Here is a 25,662-nt window from a genome sequence, read left to right on the forward strand (position 1 = left end):
TCCGTCACAGATGGAATCTACTGCGATTTAAAGCATATTAGTAGGTAGAGCTGAAATGTGCCGTCATTTCTAAAAATAATATAATATAATATAATCTGAATGAAAAATAAAAACAACATTTCATCACTCTGTGATTGAAATGTCATATTAACTTATGTTAATATTAATATATATGTATAAATATTAATAGTAGTTATTAATTAATAACTACTGTTTATATATATATATATATATTTATATATATGTATAAATAATAACAGTAGTTATTATTAACAGTAGTTAATAATTAATAACTTAATAACAGTTTGCGCCCCCCCTCCCTCTACACACAAACACACAGCAACTATTTTATTTTATAATTTGCGTCAAAACTCCCCGCAGACCGCGCAATAAGTTTCTTGTTTGCTCCATTGTTTTGTAAGTATGAGACATCTCTAAGGTCTGAAATAAAAGATGAGAACTTGATTATTCTCAGCACTTCCTGTGATTTAGTATTCTTAATAATCATAGGAGTAGTGATGGCCGATCGAGGCTTTGTTGAAGCTTCGACACTTGATTCAAAAAATGGTTCATTACTCGAGGCTTCAATGACACGGTGCTCGAGGAGGTCATCAAGTGGTCAATAAAATGAAGTGCAATGGAAACGTGTTCATTGTTTCATAGGTTGTTTGGGATTTGATTCGCCATGCATTCTTGTTGGACAACACTGCATGGTTGTATGGTTCAATGCTGACACAATAAAATAAAAATGAACAATAAAGACAATGTTTCTTATTTGGCACGACTGATTGTAGCAGACTATAGCTCTTATACTTAGCCTGACAGTTTGTGCAATGAATTATATTATATCCTAAAACAAGACTAAACAGCCCATAGTTTAAAAATATGTTAAATAGTAAGTGTTCAGTAGGTCAGATGTCAAATGTGATCTATTTAAAATGTAGAATAGATGAGCTAAATAACACATATATAATACGCATTGATGGGAATCGAACTGTCGCCTCAGTCTTGCAAGTCCAAGATTGTCATAATGTACCACAAACCCAAATCATACTCCCTTTTTTCATCTAAGCTGTTTGAGTAGCGTTAACATCTACACACCGTGATTCCTCATTCACTCCCACCAATTTGCATGTTACGGCACTTACGTCAACTGTTTTAATTGATTTTAAATGTTATAGAATATTTAGTACTGAATGCAACACCGTCAAACCAAACCCCAGTCGGTCAATTCTCAATTGACTTCGAAAGCTCAACTCAGCTCTGAGTCGAGACAACCAAACCAATGGTTTCGATACTTCATGAAGCAGCACACTGGTTTGTACGTCATCAACCATGTGATTCTTTCTAACCAAAACAGCACTTCTGACTATCATGGAGGCATAGAAAAATAGGACTGTATAGCAATTTTCTGTTTGACTGCACTGGATGATTGTATGGTTTCCAGTGGATATAATAATAATAATAATAATAATAATAATAATAATAATAATAATAATAATAATAATAATAATAACAATAATAATAATAATAAGAAGAAGAAGAAGAAGAAGAAGGATGATGATGATGATGATGATGATGATGTGCTCTACAAATACAGACTGTATTTTTTACATGAAACTGGTGGAAATACATTTGGAGTTCATTGAAAGAGGTTAATAGCTGCATGGGTGAATATGGTGTGCTTGAAAACAGGGCAGAGGGTGCTAGAAAATGGGTGTGCTTGTGTATTGTAACGTTCTTGAAGTGTGTTTATGTCATTTGGGTCTGTGTAAGGTGCCTTTAAGGAGGTGCAGGGGGGTTCCTGGGAAAAGGGGCGGGCACACGGGTGGGAGGGAGTTTTCTAGAGGAAGTTGTGCGGAAAACATCTTCTTGTCTCCGGTTCGGGTTGTTGGATCCATCAAGTTCGGAGCTACAATAAAGCAGCTGTTAAACCGACAACAACGCTTGGTTCTTGACAAATACTAAAACGTCACATTGGTGTCAGAAGTGACTTGCTCGAACCAGCACCGGAGGTGAGGCTGACGACTGCTATCGCTGGTATCGCTGACAACTGCGGGGATGGACGTGAAAATCAAGAGAGAGAAGGAGGAATCGGAGGTGGATCCAGGCTTGGCGGAAGATGGGGCTAAGCATTCCCGCCCCGGTCCCAGTTCTGGCTCATCAGTAGCACCGCGTCATGTCGGCGAGAGTGCCGCCGCTGCGTGTCAGGTGACTGCGGTGAGCGTAAAGACGCCGAAATTCAATGGCAAAACAGCGTGGGAGGTTTTCACCGCCCAGTTTGAACTGTTCGCAGATGCTGCGGGTTGGGATGCTAAACACAGAGCACTCCAACTCGCCCTGTGCCTGACCGAGGATGCTGCTTCATGTCTGCTGCTGCTGAGTCGGGAGGAGAGGGGTGACTACGGCGCCCTGGTGGGGGCGCTCCAGAGACGTTTTGGACAGTACGGGCAGTCTGCGTTACTGCGTTCTGAATTCCACAACAGGCGCAGGCGACCTGGCGAGCCTCTTCCTGTTCTCGCAAATGACATTGAGTACATGTGCAAGCGAGCCTATAACACCATGCCACCAGCAGTGCAGGTGGAGCTTGCGAGGGATCAGTTCCTGCAGGCACTCAACCCCGCAGAGCTCCGGATTCACCCGCTGCTTGCCCGCCCTACCACGATGAACGAAGCCCTGGAGCTGGCGGTGTGACTGAGGATCCGCCTGTTGTGAGAGTGGTGTCGGTGCCTGGTGGTCAGGCTGGGGGCCCAGGAGGACGACGAGAGTCAGGACAAGTGGCTGCCCTGCCGATGGGGCCGATGGGGCCGTCACACACACGTCCCCGACGCCGCACGCAGAACTGTTGGGGGTGTGGACAACCCGGACACCTGCTCCTACAGTGCCCAAGGTTTGCAACACAGCAGGGAAACGACCAGGGGCCCATGTAGGTGAGAGTACACGGGCCCTGACATCAACTGCTCGTGCGCCGTTATCATCTCCCCCAAACCAAGTCATTGCCGTGGGCTGACACAAGTAGGTGACTTTTGCCATGTTCCAGTGACTGTGGAGGGGACATTGTGCACGGCCCTGGTGGACACGGGGTCCAATGCTACGCTTGTCCGGCCTGACATGGTTCCCGAGGGGGCTTCTATGGAAGCGACAACTGTGCACCTGAAGACAGTGACTGGTGACCTGGCACCGATGTTGGGGAGGTGTGTGCTCTGGTTCAGGGTGGGGGCCCAGACTGTTCTTTTTGCTGCATGGGTCGCGGATGTACGGGACAAGTGCATCCTCGGCCTGGACTTCCTACGCACTGTGGGCTGCATCCTGGACTTGGGGAAGGGCACATTGACCCTTCCGGGGGGAAAATGCGCGCATTTGACTTCCAGCTCTGAGCGTGTGGGACCAGCCGTGGCCGTAGCCAACACCACCGATGCCACCGCTCAGTTGGGAAACGAGTCGCCTGGGGAGGGGGGAGAAGAAGGGCGCATCTCTGCGGTGAGGGGCATTTGGGCTAAGAACTGTGAGGGGTTAACCCAAGAGCAGCAGGACAATCTCTGGGAGGTACTGCTCGAGTTCAAAGACATCTTCGCCCTTAATGAATCTGAGGTGGGGTTGACGCACATGGTGGAACACCATATTGACACTGGGGGTGCTCACCCCGTCAAGGTGCGACCACGGCGCCTTCCGTTGGCCCATCAGGAGGCGGCCGACAGAGAGCTAGAGGGGATGCTAAATGCCGGTATTATCGAACCTTCTAACAGTCCATGGGCATCTGCGGTGGTGATGGTTCCCAAGAAGAACAACACACGGATGCGGTTTTGTGTGGACTACAGGCCGCTAAACAAGGTCACCAGAAAGGACTCCTATCCTCTCCCTAGAATTGACGAGTCCCTGGACTTGGTAGCGGGGTCCTCCTGGTTCTCCACTCTGGATCTTCGGAGTGGGTACTGGCAGGTCCCGCTGTTGCTGGACTCGAGGCCAAAGACAGCGTTCTGCACCAACAGAGGGTTGTGGCAGTTCAAGGTCCTTAGTTTTGGGCTTTGTAATGCTCCAGCCACTTTTGAAAGGTTGATGGACAGTGTCCTAGATGGAGTCCCACGTCAGCAGTGCCTTGTCTACTTAGATGATCTCCTCGTCCACGGGGGATCGTGTGAGGAGGCCCTGGATTCCCTTCGACTGGTACTGGGAAGGGTGGCAGCTGCAGGCTTGAAGCTGCACCCTGACAAGTGCCACTTCCTGCGGAGAGAGGTTGAGTTCCTCGGCCACAAGCTGGGCCTTGACGGCATTGGCACACTAGAGGAGAAGACCAGTGCCATTACAGATTGGCCCACCCCGGCAGACCAGACCCAACTGAAGAGCTTCCTGGGTCTGGCCTCCTATTACAGAAGGTTTGTCCGGGGGTTCTCATCTATTGCGGCACCACTTTTCCAACTGCTGCAGAAAGGCTGCGTGTTCAGCTGGGGACCAGAGTGTCAGCAGGCGTTTGACGCCCTCCGGAGGGCCCTAACTGAACCCCCTGTTCTCTCTCCACCCGACTCCAAACTGCCTTTTGTCCTGGACACGGACGCCAGTAATGTGGGGATTGGGGCTGTGTTGTCGCAGGCAGGTCCGGAGGGGGAGAAGGTGGTGGCCTACTTTAGTCGGGTCCTCAACAAAAGTGAGTGGCGCTACTGCGTCACTCGGCGGGAGCTCCTGGCTGTAGTGAGGGCTGTCAGACACTTTATGTATTACCTGTGTGGAGCATCCTTTGTTGTAAGATCTGATCATGCTGCCCTTCAGTGGCTGATGTCATTCAAAGAGCCGGAGGGGCAGGTGGCCCGGTGGTTGGAGGAACTGCAGTCCTTCGACTTCACTGTGGCGCACAGGGCAGGCACGCAGCACACTAATGCAGATGCGCCGTCTCGTCGGCCGTGTGCTGAGTAGGGCTGCCGCTACTGCGAGAGGAGGGAGCAGAAGGAAAAGGAGCTCACACAGCTCGAGAACCCAACCCAGCCCTCATGCAGACTGCTGCAGGTGATGGAGGTACCCAACTGGATAATGCATCAGGAGAATGACCCTGATCTGCAGCCGGTGCTACAGTGGCTCGAATGTGGGGAGAGGCCGCCGTGGGACAACATCACGGGGCTCTCCATCGCAACGAAGGGACTGTGGGCCAAATTCGAGTTGCTACGGCTGAAGGAGGGGGTGCTGCGGTGAGCATGGAGAGACCCATCTACGGGGGAGGACCGGTGGCAAGTTGTGGTTCCTACGGGACTGAGGACAGCGGTGCTGGAGGCTTGCCATGGGAGCGTTGGATCGGGACACTTCGGCATTACTAAGACTCTCCGGCGTCTGCGCCAGAGTTTCTACTGGGGCCTGCAGCGAAGGGATGTGGAGGACTTCTGCCGCAGTTGCGATGCCTGTTACTCTCACAAAGGGCCTCTGGACCGGTCACGTGCACAGCTCCAGCAGCAGCCTGCAGGTGCACCAATGGAAAAGGTGGCTGTAGACATCATGGGCCCCTTTCCTCGCACAGAGCGGGGGAACCGCTATGTTCTGGCAGTAATGGACTATTTTACGAAGTGGCCGGAGGCATTTGCCATTCCAGACCAGGAGGCTGCAGGACCGAATGGAATCTGCACACACCTTCGCTAGGGACCAACTGGCGAAGGCAGCCATGCGCCAAAAGAGAAACTACGACACTACCACAAGGGAGGCATTTCGATGATGAGCTGGTGTGGGTGTTCAGTCCAAAAAGGAAAAAAGGACGGTGTCCGAAGTTAGACAGCAACTGGGTGGGGCCTTGCAGGGTGTTGGAGAGCGTGGGGGAGGTTGTTTATCGGGTGCAGTTACCACCAAGGGGCAGAAGAGTGGTCCTGCACAGGGACAGGCTCGCTCCATATCGTGGACGCTCCCTGCCATCCTTTGTGGAGGAACACCCTCAGCCCCATCCTGTGCCTGTGGACGTGGGACCACTGAATGGACTGTCATGCCCAGCAGGGGGACCAGTTGAACAGCTGGTGGGGCCCATGTCTCCTTCTGGCAACCTTGTGCGGCCTAGGAGGCGCCGCCAGTTGCCTCCCCGTTTCAGAGACTTTGTTGTTCCCTCGGGGGCGAGGAACTGACTGTGGGGGGGGGGCAGTGTAACGTTCTTGAAGTGTGTTTATGTCATTTGGGTCTGTGTAAGGTGCCTTTAAGGAGGTGCAGGGGGGTTCCTGGGAAAAGGGGCGGGCACACGGGTTGGAGGGAGTTTTCTAGAGGAAGTTGTGCGGAAAACATCTTCTTGTCTCCGGTTCGGGTTGTTGGATCCATCAAGTTCGGAGCTACAATAAAGCAGCTGTTAAACCCACAACAACGCTTGGTTCTTGACAAATACTAAAACGTCACAGTATTCTTTATTTAGAAATAACAATTTCTCTACAGTTTTTGTGTTAAACGGTTTCTTTTTTTGGAAACAATTTCCCCAGCCTTTGAAAAAACTTGTTCACATGGAACTGATGAGGCTGGGGTACAAAGGAAGTGTTTTGCCACTTTGGGGTACAAAGGAAGTGTTTTGCCACTTTGTAGAGATTTGGGTAGCGGGGGAACCGCTACCCAGGAGGCAGAGACCATAGCAGATGTCTTGGTGGAGGGGGTGTTTAGCCGGTTTGGCGCTGCTGTCACAGTCATCAGTAGCTGTCCTTTGTGAGTAAAGGATTGTTTTGCTTTCATCAACTTATCTAAATCGTTGTTGTTTTTTGCCAGAATCGCCTTGTGTTGTTTTAGCCTTATTAAAAATATACTTTATTTGCATGTACGTACCACACTCTGTTTTTTTCCATCACCCATTTTTAATTCACTATGTTAGTCCTGGTTACCCCTAGTTAGTTCAGGACGTAACATTTCTAACTAGAAGAAAATCAATAATTCACTAAATAAACATACAAACTACTACAGTATATTCTTCTAAATAACCATGTTGCTCTTAGGTTAGGAAGGCACCAGGACCAGACACTGTGTCCCCCTCCTGCCAAAGGCCTGCGCTGAACAACTGGCTCCCACCTTTACATGGATCTTCAACCGTTCCCTGGAGCTGAGACGAGCGCCATCAAAGGATTAAATGACTACAGACCCGTCGCCCTGACATCTGTGGTCATGAAGTCCTTAGAGAGGCTGGTGTTGAGCCATCAATCAATCAATCAACCAATCAATCAACTTTTATTTGTACAGCACTAAATCACATTCAGAAACGTCTCAAAGTGCTTTGTACAATCAGAGAGAATGGAACCAACTGGGCCCAGAGAGCAAGCAAAGTGTGACAGTGGCCAGGAAAAACTCCTCTGTGGGAAGAAACCTAGAGCAGATCCAGACTCCAGAGGGCCATCATCTGCCTATGACCAGCTGGGGTGAAAAGGAAATACAAAAAAATATAGAGAGAGACAGAGAGAGAGATAGAAGTAGCCAGAGTGGCAGACAGGCCAGAGTGAGTTGCAGGGTTAAAGCTCTCACAATAAACAGTAGATGCAGATATATAAGAATAAATAATTCAAATATGTATATAAGTGGATGTTTTTCTAACATATACATCAAAACATTATAGAATCTAGATAGGCCCAAATGTTGAGTGGTGGGGTGGTACAGCCGCCGTCCATGTAGGGTGTGTTAGTCTGTGTTTGCTGTCCACGTAGAATATGTTGGTCTGTGTTTGCTGTCCATGTAGAGAATGCGTTTGTTGATGTTTGGGAGGGCAAGAGTCCATAATGGCCCATGATCTGCTGTTAAATCCGATCCTCGTCCTGATCCTGGTGGCAAAGTTGAAGTGGTAGTGCCGAGTGTGGAAAATCCCTGACCTCCTCCTTGCACCTTCATACTTCCCCCTCCTCTACCTGCATCCATCATGGCCAAGGAGGGCGGAGCTTAAGCTATATAGGAAGCCAGCTCTACAATGTCACACCCCTTTTCCCTGAGAACAAAGGAGCTGGCTGGCCGCATGTCAGGAGCCACAGCGTAGTTGTCTGTACTGAGTCCGTGAAATGTGAGTTTATGTTATATTTCTGTATTTAGAAACTGATTATGTGCGGCCTGTTTATGTTCAGAGAGTTATTCCTTATTTCAAGAATGTTTGTTTAGAATAGAGGCCCCATTTAGCGCTGTACAAATAAAGTTTTATTCTTATTATTATTATTAATATCGCCTGTCCTGGCCCCGGGGATGCACTTCACTGTGGCCGATGGCTGTCCTAGGTTAACATGCCTCACTATAGATAAGCCAATTACCAGAGTGTCTATGTCAGCCGGCGTGCTGTTGAGCTGGACAAACTTGTTAGAGACATGGGTGGAGTAGGCCTGGTGCTGAGAGTAGCGGCGGTGTCCGACAAACGTTCTGGAGCTATGCTTCCTCCTGATAGTCACCCAGCCGCCCTTTCCCGGCTGCTCGGCAGCCACTGAGCTAAGCTAACCCTACTAGCTACGAGACTACTATGCTCAAAGGAGCAAAGTCGTTCCTCACGCTGGCTCAGTCTGGCCTCAAGAGCTAACATAGGGGGCGTTCTCATAGCCTCGCCTCGGTATGGTTGTAGAGCGTCCACACTGGCCGCTACACGGTTGTAGGGGGCGCCGTTTGAGGGGTACCTCAAGCGCTCAGGGTCAAAGCGAGACGAGGCGAGTTTAGTGGTGACGTAGCGACGAGCAGGGCAGTGGATTGGCTCAGTGTTTTCGTCGATTTTCCCTTTCGGAGCGGACACTGACGCCAACTCCTTCCACACGGAACTTCCGTGTTCGCGAGTGTGTTCAACCAAATGACGAACGGCAAATGGCGAAGCACTCAGAACAAACCGAGTTGCTCCTGCGTGAGGCGCGTTAAGTTAGGGAATCCGAGGAGTCTTGAGACGAGAGGAAATCCGGATTCGTCGAGAGGAGGTGGCTCTTCGCCGCGAGGAAGCCTCGAACACTGCGGCATAAAGTCGTCCTTGGCTCGCTAGGGCAGCTATTTCAAATAAGGAGGCTGTAACATGTCAGGTAAGGATCCAAATGCAACAACAGATGGTCAAGAAAAGAGGATTTATTTATGACGGTTAGCAACCGTAGGCTAACACTCGTGGTCGGCGACGAAAGGCGGGTCGATCCTCCGGGACGGCGGCGAAGCAAGCTGGTCGGGGACGGAAGGCAGGTCAGATGTCCGGGGCGGAGATCGAGGGTTTGTTTCCAGGGCGTTCCAGGTCGGCAGGAGCAGGGCAGGAGAAACAGGCTAGTGGTCGGAAACAGTGGCGAGGTCGGTTTACCGGGACAGGAATGCAGGACGCAGGTCAGAGGCAGAAACAGGTCAAGATCAGGCGGGCAGAAACAGGTCAAGATCAGGCAGGCAGAACAGGACCCGCTGGAAGGTCATAACAGGGGTTAGTGGACAATCTGGCAATGAATGTGTGTGTGACCAGGGCTTTTATGCAGCAGTGATGGCGGAGGGAAAACAGGTGTGTGAATCAGTGAAACGTGCCTCAGCTGCGCGCCAGCCAAGGGCACACTGAACCCAGCAGGCACGACTGACAGGCATGTGACAGAGGCATGTTTTTAAATAAATGCTATTTCCCGTTGTATCTGTCTCGTGTTTACTTTTGGTGAAGATATAAAGGTTGAATTACACCTTTACTCTCCCAGAAAACGAAACCAGAAATTATAAATGTTGCCTGCATAAATGATCAACTGTGACTTCAGTGAGGAAAACTGTTCTTTCTTTAACAGAAAAGCAACCACAGACCGAGCAGCAGGTATGAAACAACTTCTACTTTGTCCATCGCTGCACTGTCGTGTATCACACAGAAATAATGCCGTCAAAAACATTGTCCCGCTTTACCGCGTCGACTCCGCCCACGGTCTCGTGGACCTGGGGCGTTGAGGACACAATTGAACTGTGGCGAGGCGAGGCGAGGCTATGAGAACACGCCCTTATACAGCCCACTGCTTATGGTAAACACATGACTATAAACTGTTTTATTATATTAAACAAAAATCAGTTATTGTTTATTTTGTTTTTTATGGAAGTAAGTGCTGTAATTTCCTTCATACAAATTTTGTTTCTTTTTTTGGGGAGCTATTATTTTGTTAAATTTTTTTTTATTGCTTTAATTTATTTTGTTAACTTTTGACACAGTAGCCGCGTCATTTCCTGTACATTTTGCGGTTTTCTCCTCACTTGGCTTTAGCCCTGCTGAAGAGAGGTAAGATGTGATGGTGCTCACGCATATGGCGTCGTGAAATGTGGAAAAAAGAATGTTAATCATAGCATTGGATATGTCCATGTTTATTGCGTTGTTTTACGTGCTTTTCTTTTAAATGTGTACGTAGCAGAGACGGTCGGTGGGGGTGTGCTGTACCGGACTTATTTTCATTTTTTTTATTTTCTTTGTACAGAAAATAAATTCAGCCAACAAGTCGACTTGGATATGTCTGCGCCTCGTTGTTCATAACCAAAGACACAACGCAAAATTTGTAGCGGAGGCAGTGTCAAGCCGAACCGGCTACATAAATATGATTGATTTGATGCTGATGATCTTCTATTATTCATCACTGATGAGGAAATGAGTTGAAGAATCTTTGGTTTTGGTAACGCATTGTCCTTTGATGTGTGTCTGTGTCGCTGCTCGATGTTTGTCAGTGTGTGTGTGTCAGTGTGTGTCAGGTGAAGCACTGAGGCCTCTAGTTCTTTGCTTTCTCTTCACCTGTTGCACTCCAACTGCTCCTGGGAGCCACAGCCACACTTGATGCACCCTGGCAGAGAGGGGCGTGGCTGCATTTCAACTCAACACAGCGTCATGTGATTTCAGAGAAGTGTCAGCAGAAACACTGATCAGAGAATCTAAGAAACAGAAAATATCACAAAGTCCAAGTGCTTCTCCGTCAGGCTGCATGTTGGCTGGAGGCAGCAGCAGCAGCAGTAACAGCAGCTGCAGTGAGCGGTGCAGCAGGGTGAGTCCTCACTGACTCAATGATCCACATTAAATCTGATGTCAGTCAACAGAGTCAGTGAGAGGTGGACTAGTGTCTGCTTCATTCACACAGGAGTTGAACTGATTTCAATCAATCAATCAAACCTTATTGATCCCTCACGGGAAATTCATTTCAGGCTGCCAGACATCTGCCGCCAATTTGGAAAAAAAAAACAGGTGTGTGTGTGCGTGTGTGTGTGTGTGGTGGGGGGGAGAAAAAAGAAGGGGAACACAAGAGGAGAGGAGAGGGATGAAAACCAACTTTCAGTATATGACTCACTCCGACTCTGCTCCACTAGGGAGGACAGTGTGGGACCAGAACAGAGTGTGCATGTGTGTGTTGTCCTTGAATGGATGTGTGTGTGTGTGTGTGTGTGTGTGTGTGTGTGTGTGTGTGTGTGTGTGTGTGTGTGTGTGTGTGTGTGTGTGTCGGCCTGAGAAGGCCTGGTCCACAGTCTCTCTCCCGTTTGGCCGGACGTGAAATAACGGTCACATTCTCCAAAAGAATCCACATCAAATAAATGACCAAGCAATATGGAAATGTAAATAATATTTACAGGTTTATGTGCGTGCTCGCACGTGGTTTAGTGTATTTCAAATAAAACTGTTACCCAACTATTTTGATTGCCAATGCATTATCAATTGCATTGAGAGGAACGTGTGCGGCCAGGACGGCGCAGTTTGCCGTCTTTGGACCTCTATGAGTGTCTATGAGCGACCGTGGAAGGCGCAAAATGACGTCGCTGGCATCCAAAGAAGGCACTATGTACCGTCGTGGGTTTCTGACAAAACGTCAATATGTGCTGTCTACGGAGTGAGACTGTGTTGACCTCAGAGACTGCTAACAGATCAGGGGACAGAGTTCAAAAATAAGGTCAGAACCAAACTGTTCATTGCGATATTCCTGTGCTTTATATAATTCACCTGTTTCTGTTCATTTGATCAACAGCTAAATTAATAAATTAAGCGGAGCTTTTGCTCTCTGTACCATCCCCAAACAAATGGTTTGGTGGAAAAACTTAATGGCACCATTCAGAGGTGAGTTACTTACTTTTAACACATTTTATACGTTGAAACAAGTGATTTTATGAAACATTCTTTTCAGATCTTTAAACATTCTCTGTAAATCCAAGCCAACATCCTGGGACAAATTTTTGGACTCAACAATGTTTGGACTGAGAACAAAAAAAACAACTCACAACCAAACACAGTCCCTTTTTTTAATGTTTGGTTGAGAGGACAAATACCTTCGCCCCAGGGCATCCTGGTGCCAAGTGCACCGGTGGACACCCCTGTGCTCGAACATGGTGTTTGTCACGGAAAAACTGACTAGCACAGAAGTCCAGCAACAAAACACCGTTCGGGTTCAGATCAGGGAGGCCGTTCCTCCCAATCACGCCTCTCCAGGTCACACTGTCGCTGCCCACATGTGCGTTGAAGTCCCCCAGCAGAACAACAGAGTCCCCAGTCGGAGCACCATCCAGCACCCCTCCCAAGGACTCCAAGAAGGCCGGGTACTCTGCACTGCCATTCGGGCCATAGGCCGAAATGACAGGGAGCGACCTGTCCCCAACCCGAAGGTGCAGGGACGCGACCCTCTCGTTCACCGGGGTGAACTCCAACACGTGGCGCCTAAGCTGTGGGGCAATAAGCACGCCACACCAGCCCGCCGCCGCTCACCACAGGCAACGCCAGAAAAATGGAGAGTCCAGCCCCTCTCGAGGAGCTGGGTTCCAGAGCCCATGCTGTGCGTGGAGGTGAGCCCGACTATATCTAGCCGGTACCTCTCAACCTCCTGCACAAGCTCGAGCTCCTTCCCCCCCAGCGAGGTGACATTCCATGTCCCTACAGCCAGAGGCTGCTTCCGAGGCCCGGGCTGTCAAGGCCCTCCACCTCGACCGCCACCCGAACCACACTGCACCCGACCCCTACGACTTCCTCTGCGGGTGGTGAGCCCACAGGAGGTAGGACCCACGTCGCTCATTCGGGCTGGGCCCGGCCACCAGGCGCTCGCATGCGAGCCCCAACCCCGGTTTGTTTGTTGTTGAACTGGTTTGTTCGCGAACGACCCATCACTGTTCCCCATTAAATTCAGTAGACGCTCAGCGTCTCCACGGTCTCAGCACTGTGACGCTGCGGGGATGAATGAGAAGGAAGTCGTTTGACTGTCAGTTACCTGCAATAAGTTGCTGATTGTGAACAAAAGATGAACGCCTTCTATCACATATTTAGTCAATGAAATGTACACACAACAGTACATATTTGAACACTTATTTTCTGACATTTTAGGGGAAGCTGAGCTTCCCTTGCAGTCTGAGAGCAATCGCCTCTGGTTGAGGGATGTGACACTTCCTGTCAGCTCCTGAGGACAACAAGGAGGCCGAGCCTCTAATGCCCCCTTACTGGCTGCACTCTGGAAGAGCCCTCCCCCATCCTCCTGACCAAGTGATCCTCCCTCAACATGAACACATCACTTCCATATGAGGAGAGAAAAAGAGACGGCAGAAGTCAGCACTCACACTTCAGTCCTTGAATGCATCATCAGAGACATTCACTGCTGTGGAGTAGAGATGATGGATTCACTGCTGATGAGAAGCAGACTCTCCATCACATATGGTCTCAATGTCAACACACAGTGCATGCTGCATAGCTGCATGCTAGCTGCGTTGTCGAAAGCGGTGCAGTTCAATGCTGAAAAGATGAAGGATTGCAAAGCAAGAGTGAAGGAGTTAGAAAAGCTACACGAACACCTCAAAACTGAAAATGCCGACCAGAGGGAGAAGATCAAGGAACAGGAAAGATACAAGATGTGGTGGTGTCTCAAACTTAATGGTTTGACGGAAAAGAGTGGTGAAAACGTTGTAGCAGACGCCATGCAACTCTTTAGAAAGGTTGCTCCTAATTTGGAAGTGTGTCAGCTGGAAGATGCTGTGGACATCGTGCACAGGATCCGGCGGAAGGAGGACAATCGGAGCAGACCGGTGATGGTGATGTTTGTGCGGAGGCTGATTAAGGAGGAGATCTGGCGCAGCAGCAAGGAATCCCCGGTCTGTAAGGAGAGGGGCATCCGCTTCTCGGAGATGTTGCCGCTGGAGGACAGGGAGGCGAGGAAGAAGCTGTGGCCGCAGATGGGGCAGGCCCTACGTGAAGGAAAACGAGCCTACTTCCGTGGGCCACATGGATAAGTGGAGGGTCGGAAGATTGGTTAGGAATGATCAGGTTTTGATACGACACTTTGTGAAGTGAGTAAATGACTGCTAGCGGGACACTTTTATTCTTAGGAGTAAACAAGTTTATTTTGGATATGTTTGATCGTTCTGAGTTCTATTGTTTCATTTGTTGATTTTATTTTAAAGTGTATGTTTCATTGCACTATTTCCTTTTTGTGGTTAAATGTGAGGGGCCCTAAGGACATTGTTAAAAGAAAAGCATTATTTCTGTTTTGCAAAGGACAAAAAGTACACTGTTGGTTTTGGCAGGAAACTCATTCTTCTGATGAAGATGTGAACTTTTGGACAAATATGTGGGGTGATAAAATATTGTTCAGCCATGGGAGCAATAGGTCTGCTGGTGCTGCTGTTTGTTTGAATAAATGTCCTGGTGATGTCATCTCATACAAAGCAGATGCAGAAGGTCATTGGCTAATTGCAGTTTTGAAAGTAGAAAGCTACTTTTTGATTTTGGTCCATGTTTATGGTTACAGTTTTGTTGCCCAGAAAAGACAACTTTTAAGAAAAGTTACTGAAAATATAGCTGAGCTTAAAGTGCTCCATCCCACTGACTTTGTTCTACTGGGGGGTGACTGGAATATGGTGCCTGACGAATGGGAAGACAGATGGCCGTCTAAATTTGTAACTCACTCAGTATAGCTCCCTTATGACAGACTTTAGAGACAATAGTTTGGTCGACATCTGGAGAAATCAAAATGTAGGGAAGAAGCAATACTCAACTAATGGTACCACCAAATCTACAATCGACTACTGGCTTTCAGCTGCCTCGCTTGAAGATCTGATTTCTGATTGTTTGTTACCAGAGCTCCTTTAACTGACCACTGTTTAATAGGAATTACTTTAAATGCGTCTTATGCAAGAACGAAAAACCAAGGGTGCTGGAAATTTAACGCTAACCTTCTGCAGAATGAAAAATACTGTGTGGAAATAAGAAAATTATTACTAAATATAGAAAATGATGTCTGCATGGATAATTCAATTAATAAATGGGAATATGCCCAATACAAAATTAGATAATTCTCCATTCGATTTAGCAAGGAATTAAACAGGGAAAGGAGAAGTGAAGAAAATAACTTGTTCTGCGAGGGTTAGGGTTAGCAGATGTTGTAGCAAACCTAATCTATCTTCTGAAGAAAAGGAAAATCAAATGCTTTTACAGTCCAAACTTGATATTTTTCTGAAGAGAGATGAAGGTGCTTCTATAAAATCGCGAACAAAATGGATAGAAGACGGTGAAAAAAACAGCTCTTACTTCAGCAGCCTTGAAAAGAAAAGCAAAGACAACAAGGCAATATCGCGCCTGTTAATCAATGGAAGTGAATTCAAAGATGAAAAAAATATTTAAAAAGAAGTCTTGAGGTTTTACAGCAACCTTTACTCCTCTGAGTTCTCTCCAGCTGACTCAATGAGCTTCTTTGCCCAGACTGAGAATTTTAAAGCTGTCTTGGATGAAACATTCAGAGAACTTTGTGATTCAGACTTGTTATTAGAAGAGTTGGATGCTGTCTGTCTTGGGTTGTCGTTGAACAAGGCTCCTGGTACGGACGGGCTCACTGATAATTTCTATCGTTTGTTCTGGGATGAAGTAAGATCTTTATTGTTCAGGGCGATTCAGGAATGTATTGAAAAGAAGGAGCTGATGCCCAGCATGAAACAAGGACTAATAACGCTCATTGCTAAACTTAATAAAGACAAGAGAGTCTGAGATAACTTTACCCTTCTAAACACTTATTATAAATTGCTCTCCGGGTGTATAGCTGCTAGAATGAAAGTAGGTTTGTCACATCTCGTCGATAATACACAATCTGGTTTTCTAGGTGGCCCATCGATCCACAATAATATTCGCCTTGTTATGGATCTGGTGGATTATAGTCATGTGTTATCACTGGAGGGGTTCATTCTCTTTTTAGACTTCTATAAAGCTTTCCATTCTGCTGAGCACTCTTTTATACTAAATACCCTAAATTAATTTGCTTTTGGTCAAAAATTCATTATTTGATTGGGTTGTTGTGCAATGATATCAACAGCTCTGTGACTTTAGAACACGGTACGGAGTCAACAGGGGTATCAGACAGGGTTGCAACACCTCTCCTTTATTATTTATTCCGGTGGCAGAATTATTAGCAATTAGGATAAAAATCACTGATGTTAAAGGAATTAAAATTCGGCAGAAGAATCTTCTCATAAGTCAATTTGCAGACGATACGACATTGTTTTTGAAAGATGCGATACAAATTCCAATAGTGGTTGATTACATCCATGCATTCTCCAAAGCATCTGCACTGTAAAAAATGTCAGTGAAATTAACATTAGTATCCTGTAAAATCTTGACATAAAAAAACTGTAGCAAGAAAAACATTGAAACTTTGTATATTTTAAAACAATGTATTGTAAACAACAGACCAATACATAATTGTCAATTTTACAGTCAGCATATGTTAAAAAGAGGGTATTTCTTTGTAGAATTAATATGTTGCTGTATTATAATCATAGAAAAATTGTTATTCTTGGACCAACATAATACAGTTAAAATTTCAATATGGCTTGGTTTATAGAACTTTAAAAAAATGTAAAATTCTTAACAATTAAAAATGTTAAAATTATAGAAAATATGTTGTAATTTCTAGATAAATACTGGAACTTAGATTAAATGGATTACCAAATCCAGACGAATGCAAACAGATTTAGCAATGGCTAGTCTCACATAAACAATTAATGGTAGAGTTAGTTTGTATAGATCTATTTGATTCTACTTAAACACTCATTTGTTCAAATGTATGCTTTAAAATTAATTCTAATCTGCATAATTTCATCAGTTTGAAATGAGTTGATACTAGTTTGGTTTTAAAAGTTGCAAAACAGTTGTTATTATTGCCGCCTCACAGTACGAAAGTTGTGAGTTCGATTCCAGGTCTGGGATCATTCTATGCGGAGTTTGCCTGGTCTGCGTGGCTTCTTTCGGGGTTCTCTAGCTTCCTCCCAAAGTCCAAAAACATGCATGCGAGGTCAATTGAAACTCTAAATTGTCCGTAGGTTTGAAGGTGAGTGCAAATGATTGTGTCTCTACATAACAGCAAGAATTAGTCCTAGCATACCCCCATGACCCTGAGTTTGGGAAAAAAAAAACTGGTATGGAAAATTAATGGAAAGATGGTTTTCATAGAAGTTATGAGAGGTAGGGTGTACCAAGGCGATGGTACAGACTAATGTTCAAAAACCTCTATGGCACACAACTTCACAAAGATGGTGACATTGCCCGGTATGGTGTAGCTAGGGCCCCACCCTGGAGACAGGCCTGGGGTTGGGGCTCATATCCGAAGACCTGATGGCTGGGTCTAAGCCCACTGGGCCCAGCCCGATGGAGCGACATGGGTCCAGCCTCCTGTGGGCTCGCCAACCTCAGAGGAAGCTGCAGGGGTCAGATTGTTCGGTGGACCATTGAGGTCCAGGGCCTGGATGACCTCGTAACTGCTTGAAAGCAGACTCTCCATTTCTCTCTTGTTGCCTGCGGTGAGCGATGGCAGGCTTATTTCCAGAAAGACTCGGCAGGCCCAAGCGCATCATGAGGGTCTGTTGGGAACATCTGGTTGAGCTATAATTGGACTTATATGCTAGAATAATATCATGCAATTCAAACAAATGTATTTAATTTAAGTAGATATACTCATTGTTATTAATTTAAAGTAATAATTGTATTATATTATAATGTTTAGATATTATATAATTATTCTTTATATAACTATTATTTATAGTAAATACATAAATCTAATAATTCTCAAGTGGTTTGTGTTTCTGTGGTTAAATACGCAGGGCACACTGGAGAAAAAATGTCAGAAAGCATAAACGTTGCGTGAGATTTTAAAAATGCAAGGACCAATCAATAAAGGAGTACCTTTTGTGGACTCTTCTATGATTGGATGCCACGTTTTGGCGGAGTACTTGGCGCGGAGCAGACAGACTTGGAATTGTGGGAGCAGACGAAATACATTGCGAGGAGTACGAACGGGGAGAGCGAGAAAGACGAAATTGGAGCAGTGACGAGTGACGGAGCAGGAGACACGGAGGTTCGGGAGTTGGAGACAAAGAAGTGTCATAAAGGAGGCAGGGAGACAAGTCGGAGCAGGGACGACGGACGAGGAGACAAGCGAGAACAGGTACGTCGAGGAGGCATTACCATGCTATAAGCGGTAAGCTAGCAGACTTCATTTTTACGCTAACAGATGAAGTCTTAACTTGCGCGGCATCGCCATTAGTTACTTCAAACGTGCTTTCAATATTTCACAACATGTTTGCATGCCGTTTTTGTAGCAAAACTCTTCTAACTTTGAGAGACTATGTTCTGCATTGCCGCGTTCATAGAAATGAACCACGCTGCGTTTTCCAGTGTGTTGGCGTCGACTGCAAGAAGACATTTTCCACGTACGCCGCTTTCAAAGCTCATTTCTACCGCGTACACAATGTGCCCGAACCTCCGCACAGTAGAGCCGTTGTTTCAGATTTGAAATGCGCCATTTCGCTGTGCGTCCGCCAGTTTCATACAGCAAAAGAACTCATCCATCATTTGAAAGAGCATTTAGTTGAGGCAAGAGTTGTATCATGTCCCGTAATTGATTGCAAAAACGTGTTCACAAATAAATCAACTTTCACTGCTCACATGTCACGCAAACATAAAGGATGTTCTGTGGAAAACATAAGTGATGTTTACAGGGAAACGGTGTGTCAGTCTCCTAGCACTGTATGTGAGGATGCTTCACAGATCTTCAACACAGTAGGTCATTCAACCAGTGGAAGCTGTGAACTCCCACACGATTTCAATGAGACCTTTCTCAGGAATATTTGTTTATTTTATCTAAAATTGCAAGGGCAGCTCCTTCTCCCTGCTTCAACAATCCAGATTGTTGTGGAGGAGATACAAAATGTGCATGAGTTAGGACAGGATTTCACTAGAAGTAAACTTCATTCACTTTTAAAAGATGACATGGGTCTAACAGATGATGCAGTCGCTAAAATCTGTGATTGCGTTAAAGATTCAGATCTATTCTCTGCCTGCCATCGGGGGCCACTAAGAACAACTTATTCACGAACCCAGACCTTCAAAAAAATGTTCAAGTACATTGAGCCTAAAAAACTATCATTAGGGATTGATGAAAACAACACACAGAGGTATGCTTACTACATTCCACTGAAGCAAACATTACACACCCTTTTAGAATCTGAGTTGTGGAAGAATACAGTGACCCAGCAATATACCACAGACTCACAGGAGTTTAGTGACATACATGATGGACAAATCTTTAAGTCAAACAAATTCTTTATTGAAAATCCAGGTTGCCTGAAGCTAATTTTGTACCAGGATGCTTTTGAAATAGCCAATCCTCTTGGTTCGGCTAAGAAAAAACATAAAGTCCTAGCTGTCTATCTTTCTGTGGCAAATTTGCCTGCTTATGCGCGATCAAATACTGATCACATGTCCCTTGTTTTGTTGTGTGGAGAGAAGGACTTAAAACAGTTTGGGTATGCTAAACTTTTCTCAGAGATGTTGGAGGATTTAAAAGATTTGGAAGAGAATGGAATATGTTTGGACTTTAAAACTGTGAAAGCAGCACTGTATTGCATCGCAGGTGATAATCTTGGATCACACAGCATTGGGGGGTTTACCGAAAACTTTAGTCGTTCAAACTATTTTTGTCGATACTGTGAAGTCACACGAAGTGACTTTCAAAATAATGATCCCAATGTCTGTGGTCCACAGCGTACGCCTGAAGCTTACGACTCAGCTGTAAATGATCTCACATCTGAAGACGGGAAGGTTGACAAAGGCATAAAGGTAAATTCTGTATTCAATGCTTTAAAATCTTTTCATGTTTGCCAGCCTGGTCTCCCACCGTGCTTAGGTCATGACATATTTGAGGGCATTTTATCCTATGATGTATCACTGTACTTGAAATATTTCATCAAGAAAAAGAAGTGGTTTACTTATACACTTCTGAATCGGCGAATCACCCAGTTCAACTACAAAGGTTCTGATGCACTCACAAAACCATGCACTGTCAATGATGGGTCTAAGCTTTCTGGCCAAGCCATACAGAATTGGAATTTTTTGAGGTTGCTGCCTGTTTTAATTGGTGACAAAGTGCAAAGTCCTGAAGATGAGGTGTGGCAGTTAACTCTACAGCTTAAAGATATAGTTGATCTGATTTGTGCACAAAGAATTTCTATGTCACAAGTAGCATATCTTGAAATCGTAATCCAAGAATATCTGGAATCAAGGAAGTGTTTGTTCCCAGAGTGTACATTAAAACCAAAGCATCATTATTTGCGACACTATCCAGCACTTCTTTTAAAGTTTGGCCCCCTAATACGACTGTGGACAATGCGATTCGAAAGCAAGCACAGCTACTTTAAGAGATGTGCCAGGCATCTGAAAAACTTCAAAAATGTATGCCTTACTTTGTCTGAGAGACACCAGATGTTTCAGGCATATGTTTTAGTTGGACCAGGAAACTGTCAACCTCTGCATGTCAAAGACAGCTGTACATTTCACGTTGATCTTTACAGCGAGAAAATTAAAGAAGCCGTGAGCGAGTTTGACTTCTCAGAAAACAACACTTGTGTTTCCACAGACATACAGTACAAAGGAACAATATATAAGAAGGGCCATTTTCTTGTGTCCAAAAATGATGAGACTATGGAGTTTGGAGAGCTTCTCATTATTTTAATCAAAAATGATACAGAGGTGTATTTTGTCATGGCTGTACACAACGCTGACTATCATTCTGAGTACCATCTCTACTCTGTGAAAAAAGATTGTGCAATGTTGCTTTGTCTTAAAATCAGTGACTTGGTAGATTTTTATCCTTTAACATCCTACGTTGTTAGTGGACACCAAGTCATTCCACTGAAGCACAGCATCTTCTCCAAATAAACTTGATCTTGAGCACTGGTGGGAAAAAAAGGCAAAAACATTTCATAATGCATGTGATTTTTCTCATTGTACCAGCAATGACCGACTGGGAGATAACATTTTTGCGCCGTGCCATCAATGAGGTCTTACCTGACCTAGCTGAGGCGTCAAAAGACATTTTGGAGGAGACCTTGCAGTCCCTTGGTATCGAGACAAGTGATGATTTTCAGTTCCTTGAGGAAAGTGACTTGTTGACGGCTTTGAGACCCATTCAAGCCAGAAAAGTCATTGCTGCTTGGAAGTTGAAAGTTAAGTATTCAGCATTGGCTGCAGTTAGTGCTAATAGAAAAACAAAACCATTCTCATAATGTTTGTCTTCTCTATCTCACTCTCTGTGTCTCTTTCCTTTTCTGCAGGCCAAACTGATGACAGTATCAGCACATCTTGTCTCTCACCAGCACCTCCACCATCCTTGGAGTCTGCCTCACCCAGAAGTTTGTCTTCATCATCTTCCAGCAGCTGCCAAAGCCCTGGTGTTGACTGGGTGGATACATACCAAGTTCCATGGGACAAATTCCCAGAAGAACTAATTCAAGCTCTAGAGAGGGGAAAACGGCCAAGCCCTCGTCTAAGAAGGGAGATGGTTCGCATCATTGTTTCTGATATGATGCGAAGAAATTCTTCAGTGAGTAAGAGAAACTCAACTGATATTGCCAAAAAGATGGTGGCAAAGTATCCAAAATCTTTGCAAGATATTATAGACGGAGATGTCATAGGCCCAGGTTACCACTCTCTTGTGAAACAACTGCAAAATAGAATAGAGAACGTGAAGAGACCGACAACACCAAAAATAAGAAAAAGAAAGACTTGCACAGAGGATTGTGACACAGATGAGGTCCCTCCACAACAAAGAGCAGCAACCCAGGACACGTATGGATGCATCAAGTGGAATGTAAAATTCTTGCCACTTGGAGAGACCCTGGAGAGCCAGCAAGATAAGCAAGAAAAACTGCGGTGGATGTCTCAGCAAACTAATGCTAATCAGGAGGAGGCCAAACAATTAATGAAGCTAACCTTCTACACACAGCGCAAACAAGTTAACGAGGGGAAAAATATAAAAGACCTGCTGCAGGAATGGCCCTATTGGTTCAGTGAACTTGGCATGGATGTGCACTTCAAAGAACTTACAGGAATAGCACTTAAAGAAACGTTCTTAAAAAATGTGGACCTGAAGGGGAAGCGGCTTCTAAACTTCATGAGTACAGTTTGTATGAGCAAAAACAAAAAGTTCTTGCTGGCTGCAACCAAGGTGAAAATGTTGAGAGGTGCTGAGCTGAGTGGCTGCTCTGAAGATGTGAAAGAAATGGTCCTGCTGCTGATGGCCTATTTCGATGAAAGAGAAGAAATTATGTTGTCTAATGTGGAGGACACCTGTCTGGCAAGGGAAGTCCAGACAGACAAGCTCCCCTTAACTCCTACTATCATTGTCTGTGGTAAGTTAACTTTTGATCAGTGTGTTTCTTTTTATGTCTAGATGATTTCTACTTGATTTTGTTGTTGTGAACAGTATAAATTGTGAGAATGTGTGTTGAATGTGAGGGTCTGTTTTGAAAGGGCGAGTGTGTTTGAGAGAAAAAATATACTTGTTTGTCTATGTGTGTCTGTAAGTCTGTTTGTGCCCGAAAATGTTTCAGGAGCACAATCATTTGTTTCACCTAATGTTTTGTGTGATTTCTTTCTCATTTTTTTCCTTTATTTTTTAGGGCAGTCCTGCTTTACTGCCACACGATTCATGCTCTGTATTGACAGAACGATTGTTCAGGAGAACATCCCCTCCTTTATGTCATCATTGGTTATGATGTTCGGAAGCTACTACAACTTCAACATCCATTATCCAGCCAGGCTGGCATCTACCCTGGAGTTCCTGCAGAGGTAATATTTTCTCTGAGAAAAAAAAGAAAAGAAAAGAAAAAAGTTGTTTAATGTACAGTAGTTTCTATTGTCGTTCTGGAAGTTACTTTATCATTAATCCATGTCTCTGTTTTCTGCTGTTTTCCACGATGCTTTTTTTCCATAAATCCTGAGAAGGGCACGAAAGTAGAAAAGACCGGCACCTCCCGTCTACACGTGAACCCCAGAGTCCTCACATTGATCCAAGATCTTTCAGATCATGAGTGGCGGGACATCTGAATATGTTCTCAAGTAAGTCTTAGTAGTAGTTAAACGTGTGGTCCCTAAGTCAGTCATACAGACATACAACCACATTAAAAATGTACATAAATATAAATGAACCAGAAATCTGTAAGCTGAAGCTTTAGCAAAGTTGAGGTTAGCGTTGATGCCCCAGTCGCTAATAATTTTTTTCTTTTTGTTGTTTAATTTTTAAGCTTTAACAGTGATTGAAATTTGTTTGAAGTTGTGTTAAATGTTGTGTTTGTGAGCTTATGGGTATCTGTGTCTGTGTTTTTGAACCTGTGTGTGTATCTGAGAGTCAGTGTATGTTTGTGTAGGACTGAGTCTTAGTGCATTCATGGCATCGTTGTGCTTTTCTTCTCTTTTCAAATATGCTTTTCTTCCATCAATACAGAGAGCACAGAAGTGGAGTAGAACAGCAGATCCTGTTTAGAGTGGAACCCCAGAGTCCACACCTTGATGCAGTTAAGGTTTCTAACTATTGCTTAGTTCTGTAAGCTTTCATTGTATATGTTATAGATGGAAATCTGATTTAGACCTGTTAGAATTTTGACAATCTGGTTGCACTTTGTTTTTTATGTTTATAGAATTATTTGAAATTATTATTATTTTCTCAAGAGGAAAAGGAAGAGAAATGCTTTGTTCCTTAGTTTAAAATTAAGGCAAGGAAATTGTCAAAGTGAAAATGTTTTGCTCTTTGAAGTAATAAAATCTTGAAATTATGAGTTGGTATTGCAGTTTTTTTTTTGGTCTAATTACTTGAGGGTATAGTTCTTTTCACATTTCTTGTGAAAAAAATAAAGAAAGTGCAGTTGTCACAATAAAATGTAGAAATGGTCAAAAACATTTCTTTAGGTGGCTTAAATTTTTAAGTAGCAGTAAACATTACAAGTAAAAACCTTTGTTTGAGGTCCTTCAGAGTTTGTGTTTGGGTCCAAATTCAGTTATGGATGTAGATGTTTATTTTGCAACAAAACATTGCTTTTAATAATACAAAATATATTACATGCAACACAACCTTTTATGAAAATAAGCAAGAAAAATTGGTGAAATTACAATCTTATTATGAGACTTTTACAGTTTAACAATGCCTTGCATCTGAAGTTTTGTTGTGCATTTGAATGGGATTGTATGTGAACTAACCAATAAGCACATGTAAATTTTACAGAAGAAGATGGCTTTAATAGCAGCATGGTCATTCCAATTTGGCTGAAAAGCGATGTTCAATTTACAAAATCAGGATGTATTTTAAAAATATTATTTTGTAATTGGCAACAGTTTTAAATTGATAAATTTACAGTTTGTTTTGTAACGTGGTTTACACTCTGCTGTATTTTTTACAATATTATTCTAGCAACCACAGCTGCCAGATTTATTCCGTAAAAACAACAAGTTTTTTTTTATAGTGTGGTCTAAGATTGAATATTGATAAATGCAAAATTTTTGCCTGTCATGATCAGCCTGCTCTCTCGATCTGTAATATTGCGGTTAAAAAGTGAAGTACCTTGGTATTGTTATTAGAAAAAACAAAGTAAGACAGAGGGAAAATGTCGCTAAATGTAAAACTATTCTCAACTCCTGGCTACGGAGAGACAATACAATATTTGGAAGGGTGTTACTTTCTAAGATGGAAACTCCGTCCAGAACAATTTACCCTGCCTTTTTTGTAGACATTTCAGACAAAACTATGAAGCACATTAAGACTATAAATTTTAAGTTCATTTGGAAGAACAAATGTCAGTATATAAGAAGAGCTGACCTGGTGAAGACTGTTGAGGATGGGGGCCTAAATGTCATAGACTTTTCAGCCATGAATGGTGTCTTGAAGTTAAAATGGCTTAATGTTCCTATGGTGATCTTCCAAAAACTGTGTGGCATTGATTTTCTGTTGCCATGTGATTTTGATGTTTGGAAACTACCTGTAAAACTTTCTGACTATCACCAGCAAGTTCTCCTTTACTGGAACCTCTTGTACATACACAACTTTACTCCTCATAACTCTCCCTTGTGGAATAGCAGATATGTTCTCTTTTGGGGTGAGTCATTGTTTTTGGATACTTGGTTGGATAAGGGAATATGGGCAGTTTCTCATTGGATGAATGGATCATTCATCCAATGGTTGTAGTTCTGTCAGCAACCACGAGATGGAGCTCTCCTCTTCACTCTCCTCCTCATCCTGCCACCTGTAGAGAGAAGAAGAGACAGCAAGAGTCAGGACTCACGGTCCTTGAACGCATCATCACAGAGACGTTGACTGTTGATGGAGATGATGGAGTGACTGGTGAGAAGAAGCAGACTCTCAGTCACATGTCAAGTGTGGAACATATGAAGGTCATGTGACCATGGAGTGTTGGACTGATACTGAGGCCTGATGAAGATGAACTGATCAATAATTGAGTGGTGAACTGAGA

At 44.5% G+C, this 25,662-nt stretch overlaps 1 long non-coding RNA gene across 2 annotated transcripts; it reads left to right on the forward strand.

Annotated features, from left to right (window-relative positions):
• The first annotated feature begins 18,130 nt into the window (after positions 1–18,130).
• LOC142892498 (uncharacterized) lies at positions 18,131–25,354 on the forward strand. Of its 2 annotated transcripts, XR_012927444.1 has the most exons (4): positions 18,131–18,308; positions 19,907–22,551; positions 22,822–23,260; positions 23,646–25,354. It is a non-coding gene; the product is annotated as an uncharacterized LOC142892498 (long non-coding RNA). The 2 variants fall into 2 exon arrangements; XR_012927443.1 differs by having other exon boundaries at positions 22,822–25,354.
• Positions 25,355–25,662: the final 308 nt, after the last annotated feature.

Source organism: Nelusetta ayraudi, unplaced genomic scaffold, assembly GCF_046127955.1.
Source record: "Nelusetta ayraudi isolate G7.1 ecotype Tasmania unplaced genomic scaffold, CSIRO-AGI_Nayr_v1 ptg000034l, whole genome shotgun sequence".
Classification (NCBI taxonomy): domain Eukaryota; kingdom Metazoa; phylum Chordata; class Actinopteri; order Tetraodontiformes; family Monacanthidae; genus Nelusetta; species Nelusetta ayraudi.